The following is a 7719-nucleotide window of genomic DNA, read 5'->3' on the forward strand; positions in this document are numbered from 1 at the left end:
CATGACCTCTGGTTATAGTCACACCCAACCTCAGTGGAAAAAGCCTATCTATACCCTTCATAATTTTGTATATCTCTATCAAATCTCCTCTCAATCTTCTCTGTTCCAAAGAATACAGTCCTAATGTATTCAATCTTTCGTTATAACTCAGGTCCTCCAGAATCAGCAACGTCCTCGTAAATTTTCTCTGCACTCTTCCAACCTTGTTTTACACATTTCCTGTAGGTAAGTGACCAAAACTGCACACAATACTCCAAATTAAGCATCACCAATGTCTTGTACAACTTCAACATAACATTCCATCTTCTGTACTTAATCCATTAATTTATGAAGGCCAACGTGCCAAAAGCTTTCTTTACAACCTTATCTACGTCTGACGCCACTTTCAACGAATTTTGGACCTGTATTCCCAGATCCCTTTGTTTTACCACATTCCTCAGTGCTGTCCCTGGTTGGTCTTACCGAAGTGCAAAATTTTGCACGTCTGCATTAAATTCCATCTGCCTTTATTCAGTCCATTTTTCCAGCTGATGCAGATCCCTCTGCATCACTCACTGTCCAATACATCCTCCAGTCTTGGTGTCATCTGCAAATTTCCTTATCCAGTTAACCATATTGTCATCCAGATCATTTATATAGATGACAAACAACAATGGTTGCAGCACACCACTAGTCGCAGGCCTCCAGTCAGAGCAGCAACCATCTACTATTATCTGGCTTCTCCCATATTGTCAATGTCTTATCCAATTTACTAAATCATCCTGAATGCTGAGCGACTGAACCTGCATGTATACAACATCCACTGCCTTGCCTTCATCCACTTTCCTAGTAACTTCCTCAAAAAAGATTTGTTAGACGTGGCCTACCACACATGAAGCCATGCTGACTATTCTTAATCAATCCATGTCTATCCAAATACATGTATATCTGGTCCCTTAGAATATCTTCCAATAACTATCCCGCAACTGATGTCAGACTCTCAGACCTATAATTTCCTGGTTTTAAACAGCGGAACAACATTGGCTGTCCTGCAATCCTCTGGTACCTCTCCTGTCACTAAGGATGTTTTAAATATCTCTGCTAGGGCCCCAGCAATTTCCTCACTTGTCAGGCCCTGGGGATTCATCCATCCTGATTTGCCTCAGGGTAGCAAACACCTCCTCCTCTGTAATCAGTACAGGGTCTATGAAGTTGATACCACTTTGTCTCACTTCTATTAGACTATCCATTTGCCAAATAAATACAGATGCAAAGAATGCATTTAAAATGTCTCGCATCTGTTTTGGCTCCTCATATGGATTGCCATTCTGGTCTTCCAGAGGACCAGTTTTGTCCCTTGCAATCCTTTTGCTCTTAACTTACCTGTAGAATCCCTTGAGATTCTCCTTCACTTTGTCTGCTAAAGCAACTTCATGCCTTCTTTTAGCCTTCCTGATTTCTTTAGTGTTCTCTTGCATGTCTTGTACTCCATAATAAGCACCTCATTTGTTCCTACTTGCCTATAATTACTGTACACCTCTTTTTTCCCTTAACCAGGGCCTCAATATCTCTTGAAAATCAAGGTTCCCTAAACCTGTTATCTTTACCTTTTATTTTGACAGGCATATAAAAGCTTTGTACTATCAATTTCTTTTTTAAATGCCTCCCATTTTCCAAGTATACCTTTGCCAGAATACCTTTCCCAATCCAGGCTTGCCAGATCATTTCTGATGCCATCAAAATTAGCCTTTCTTCAATTTAGAATCTCAACCCACAGACCAGACTTATCATTTCACATATGTACTTTGAAACTAATGTCATTGTGGTCACTGGATGCAAAGTGTTCCCCTACACAAACTTCTGTCTCCTGCCCCGTCTCATTCCCTGAAAGCAGATCCCATATCTCACACTGTCTCATTAAGACGTCTATGTACTGATGAAGGAAACTTATCTGAACACACTTGACAAACTCTATCCCATCTAGTACTTTTACGGTATGGGATTCCCAGTCAATATTTGGAAAGTTAAAATCATTTACTATAACAACCTTGTGTTTCTTGAAACAATCTGAGATCTCTTTACAAATTTGTTTCTCTAAATCCCTGGTAGGACTGTTGGATAAAAAGGATTGTAAGGGATAAAATTGGTCCTCTTGAAGATCAGAGTGGTCAGCTTTGTGCGGAACCAAAGGAAATGGGGGAGATCTTAAATAGGTTTTTTGTGTCTGTATTTACTAAGGAAGCTGGCATGAAATCTATGGAATTGAGGGAATCAAGTAGTGAGACCATGGAAACTGTACAGATTGAAAAGGAAGAGGTGCTTGCTGTCTTGAGGAAAATTAAAGTGGATAAATCTCCGGGACCTGACAGAGTGTTCCCTCGGACCTTGAAGGAGACTAGTGTTGAAATTGCGGGGGCTCTGGCAGAAATATTTAAAATGTCGCTGTCTACGGGTGAAGTGCCGGAGGATTGGAGAGTGGCTCATGTTGTTCCGTTGTTTAAAAAAGGATCGAAAAGTAATCCGGGAAATTATAGGCCGGTGAGTTTAGCGTCAGTAGTAGGTAAGTTATTGGAGGGAGTACTAAGAGACGGAATTTACAAGCATTTGGATAGACAGGGGCTTATTAGGGAGAGTCAACATGGCTTTGTGCTTGGTAGGTCATGTTTGACCAATCTGTTGCAGTTTTTCGAGGAGATTACCAGGAAAGTGGATGAAGGGAAGGCAGTGGATATTGTCTACATGGACTTCAGTAAGGCCTTTGACAAGGTCCCGCGTGGGAGGTTAGTTAGGAAAATTCAGTCGCTAGGTATACATGGAGAGGTGGTAAATTGGATTAGACATTGGCTCGATGGAAGAAGCCAGAGAGTGGTGGTTGAGAATTGCTTCTCTGAGTGGAGGCCTGTGACTAGTGGTGTGCCACAGGGATCAGTGCTGGGTCCATTGTTATTTGTCATCTATATCAATGATCTGGATGATAATGTGGTAAATTGGATCAGCAAGTTTGCTGATGATACAAAGATTGGAGGTGTAGTAGACAGTGAGGAAGGTTTTCAGAGCCTGCAGAGGGACTTGGACCAGCTGGAAAAATGGGCTGAAAAATGGCAGATGGAGTTTAATACTGACAAGTGTGAGGTATTGCACGTTGGAAGGACAAACCAATGTAGAACATACAGGGTTAATGGTAAGGCACTGAGGAGTGCAGTGGAACAGAGGGATCTGGGAATACAGATACAAAATTCCCTAAAAGTGTCGTCACAGGTAGACAGGGTCGTAAAGAGAGCTTTTGGTACATTGGCCTTTATTAATCGAAGTATTGAGTATAAGATCTGGAATGTTATGATGAGGTTGTATAAGGCATTGGTGAGGCCGAATCTGGAGTATTGTGTTCAGTTTTGGTCACCAAATTACAGGAAGGATATAAATAAGGTTGAAAGAGTGCAGAGAAGGTTTACAAGGATGTTGCCGGGACTTGAGAAACTCAGTTACAGAGAAAGGTTGAACAGGTTAGGACTTTATTCCCTGGAGCGTAGAAGAATGAGGGGAGATTTGATGGAGGTATATAAAATTATGATGGGTATAGATAGAGTGAATGCAAGCAGGCTTTTTCCACTGAGGCAAGGGGAGAAAAAAACCAGAGGACACGGTTTAAGGGTGAGGGGGGAAAAGTTTAAAGGGAACATTAGGGGGAGCTTCTTCACACAGAGAGTGGTGGGAGTATGGAATGAGCTGCCAGACGAGGTGGTAAATGCAGGTTCTTTTTTAACATTTAAGAATAAATTGGACAGATACATGGATGGGAGGTGGATGGAGGGATATGGTCCGTGTACAGGTCGGTGGGACTAGGCAGAAAATGGTCCGGCACAGCCAAGAAGGGCCAAAAGGCCTGTTTCTGTGCTGTAGTTTCTATGGTTCTACGGGTGGTCTGCAATATAGCCCTGTTAACGTGGTCAGTTCTTACTGATTTCTGAGTTCCACTCATCATGCCTCACTAGCAGAGTTCTCCAGTCTGTCCTGTCAGAGCACTGCTGTGACATTTTCCCTGACTAGTAATGCCATCCCTCCTCCTTTAATCCCAACTGCTCTGACATGTCTAAAACAACAGGACCCCGGAATATTCAGCTGCCAGTCCTCCCCCTTCCTGCAACCAAATTTTGAGCATAACCCTGCAGCAGTTTCACAATGGTGACTGACACTAGTCTGCTGGAATATGAAAGTGAGAAAGTGGGCATTTAAACTAGTTTGAATATTCAGACACGGTGTTGTGGAAGAAGCCAAAAAAAAAGTATAAACAATATGGAAAATTCCTGATCTGCTAATCAGTTAAGTTCGAAAATGCTGGTATTCCCTCCCAGAGTGATACATGGTACCTTTAAAAGTTGCCTACTTGAGCTTCTCCGTCTCATTTAATAGAAATTAATTACTCTTTTAGGAATGTCATATTTATTAAATCAATCTGTATTAAACTGGTGTATTTGAAACATTTTATATTCTCTTTGACACTCTTGAAAGCCCAACTTTTACCAAATTTTATTTTGAACTTTGAACCAACTTGCTCTCTGTGATCCAGCACCTGCTTTTTTCAAATTGTCACCTTCAAATTCTCAAATTTTTATTAAGTTTATCCAGACAGATATTGTTCTTAGTGTATACTCTTTAGTTTCAGCAATTCCCACAATCTCATTTCCTCTACCGATCTCCATTCATCAACATTTAAAAATGTTTGTCTGATTTATTGGAGTTCTTTGAAAATAATTTCTCTTCCATTAAAATAGCTTTGCGAAAGTTAATTTTTCGATTCTTTATATTGGGTCTTTTTTAAAAATATAAATTCCAGCACTTTCCCCAGTGTCGACAAATAGATTGGTCGTTTTCTTGTGCGGATCCCTTCCCATCTGCAGAAAGTATAAAATGTGGGTAGTGTGGTGGTTAGCACAACACTTTACAGTACAGGTGCTGCTACCTGCAAGGAGTTTGTACCTTCTCTCTGTGACCATGTGGGTTTCCTCCCACAGTCCAAACCCACCCGTTGGTAGGTTAACTAAATTGTCCCATGATAATTGTCCAAAGGGCTGGAAGGACCTATTCCATCCCTTATCTCAATAAATAAATAAATAAACCATAACAGCGAGTGTCCAGATGGCAACCTCTCAAATTACAAGGGAGGGGAGGGAGGGAACGTCGACTCAGACCATGAGAGGCCTGTGTCGGGCATTTTCATGCCTTACAAGGCGCATATTGGAAGTCCATGTGGGGCGCCACTCCTCGCACAGACTAGAGCAATGTGTGATTAAGTACCTTGCTCAAGGGCACAAACACTCTGCCACAGCTGAGGCTCGAACTAGTGACCTTGAGGTAACTCTAGACCTCTAGAGCACTAGTGTCACAAATACAGTCGTCTTTCTCAAGAGTGACATTACTGGGTTGGTACCTTGCCCCACTCATCTGAAATCACCAAAGCCAGTTTAAAAACTCGTGAATTTTATATTAAAGGAATTTCTGTTTACACATAAAATGGCTGGTTTTTAAAACTGGTTGGTGAAAAGGCACCAGACACAGATGAGGCCACAGTCCCAGATTGAAGTAACCTGTAGTTAATTTTGGGGGATGGGGAAAGTAAGTAAAAGAATTGTTAAAACTGTGGCTGCTGCTGATCTCAAACATAGAATGCTCACCAGATCCAAGACCTTTACAGTTCTGCTTGATTGTTACAACAAGGAGATTCATCAAGCTAAGATGCAAGTAGATACTTTGGAAAGCTTTTAATTATTTTAGTCATCCCTTGTTACTTTACCCAAAGGTCAGATGTTTGAGTCCTGTTCCTTGGCTGTTTTCAGTCGTGCTGCATTCTGAGGACCCAAGAGCTATACCTTGACCCTTTCAAGTATGTCCAGCAGCAAGAAATGATGCTAGAGCATGGACAGAACCCATAGACAGCTACAGTTTACAGACCCAGTGCCATTTCTGTAGGCAGGTGATTCACTGAAGGAGGCAACCACACAAAGCTATTGCAAATAGGCAAATGCACATTATTATAAAACTGATAAATGCCTAAAGATGTACCATTATTCTGAATAATTAAGTTGTCCAACTGCATGGGTCTTGATGAGGGTGGTAAAATGGACTGAAAACTTTTACATCTGAACCCTCTTGAATGGTTAGGGACATAATTAGGTGAAACCAAGACCCTCATGTACCCATTTACAATAAAGATGCTATTGAGGTTCATTTATCTTGTATGAAGAACAGCACAAATTTCCTTTAACCCTGTAATTTCCAAAATAGTTTGAATTTTCATTCCCATTTACCACCGTGCTGTAGAATACTTTTATACCTGAAGTCATTGAGTACAAATTATTTGAATTACCCATTTTGTATCCCAAAAAAACCCCCTACGTTTCCTGCAGTTAAGCAAGATTTTTATAGCAATCACTGTCATGGCACAAGGACCACAGCTGCTGTTTTTTTAAATTGCTACTGGTATAATCACCCAACTAATAATTGACACATGAACTAAGCACCAATGTAACCACTCGTAAGTACAACTATAAACTATCCACTGGGTCTCAAAATAAAACACAAGACCAAGATTGAGAATGGAATACAGTTAGTGGATTCTGGTTAATTGGGCCATTAGTTTGTCAGGACAGCCATTTATTTGGAACAACTCTTAAAGAACAAGAGCTAAAATAGAAACATAGAAACATAGAAAATAGGTGCAGGAGTAGGCCATTCGGCCCTTCGAGCCTGCACCGCCATTTATTATGATCATGGCTGATCATCCAACTCAGAACCCAGCCTTCCCTCCATACCCCGTGACCCCTGTAGCCACAAGGGCCATATCTAACTTCCTTTTAAACATAGCTAATGAACTGGCCTCAACAGTTTGCTGTGGCAGAGAATTCCACAGATTCACCACTCTCTGTGTGAAGAAGTTTTTCCTAACCTCGGTCCTAAAAGGCTTCCCCTCTATCCTCAAACTGTGACCCCTCGTTCTAGACCTCCCCAACATCGGGAACAATCTTCCCGCATCTAGCCTGTCCAATCCCTTTAGGATCTTATACGTTTCAATCAGATCCCCCCTCAATCTTCTAAATTCCAACGAGTACAAGCCCAGTTCATCCAGTCTTTCTTCATATGAAAGACCTGCCATCCCAGGAATCAATCTGGTGAACCTTCTTTGTACTCCCTCTATGGCAAGGATGTCTTTCCTCAGATTAGGGGACCAAAACTGCACACAATACTCCAGGTGTGGTCTCACCAAGGCCTTGTACAACTGCAGTAGTACCTCCCTGCTCCTGTACTCGAATCCTCTCGCTATAAATGCCAGCATACCGTTCGCCTTTTTCACCGCCTGCTGTACCTGCATGCCCACTTTCAATGACTGGTGTATAATGACACCCAGGTCTCGTTGCACCTCCCCTTTTCCTAATCGGCCACCATTCAGATAATAATCTGTTTTCCTATTTTTGCCACCAAAGTGGATAACTTCACATTTATCCACATTAAATTGCATCTGCCATGAGTTTGCCCACTCACCCAACCTATCCAAGTCACCCTGCATCCTCTTAGCATCCTCCTCACTGCTAACACTGCCACCCAGCTTCGTGTCATCCGCAAACTTGGAGATGCTGCATTTAATTCCCTCATCCAAGTCATTAATATATATTGTAAACAACTGGGGTCCCAGCACTGAGCCTTGCGGTACCCCACTAGTCACCGCCTGCCATTCTGAAAAGGTCC

Source organism: Mobula hypostoma, chromosome 10 (assembly GCF_963921235.1).
Source record: "Mobula hypostoma chromosome 10, sMobHyp1.1, whole genome shotgun sequence".
Lineage (NCBI taxonomy): Eukaryota > Metazoa > Chordata > Chondrichthyes > Myliobatiformes > Myliobatidae > Mobula > Mobula hypostoma.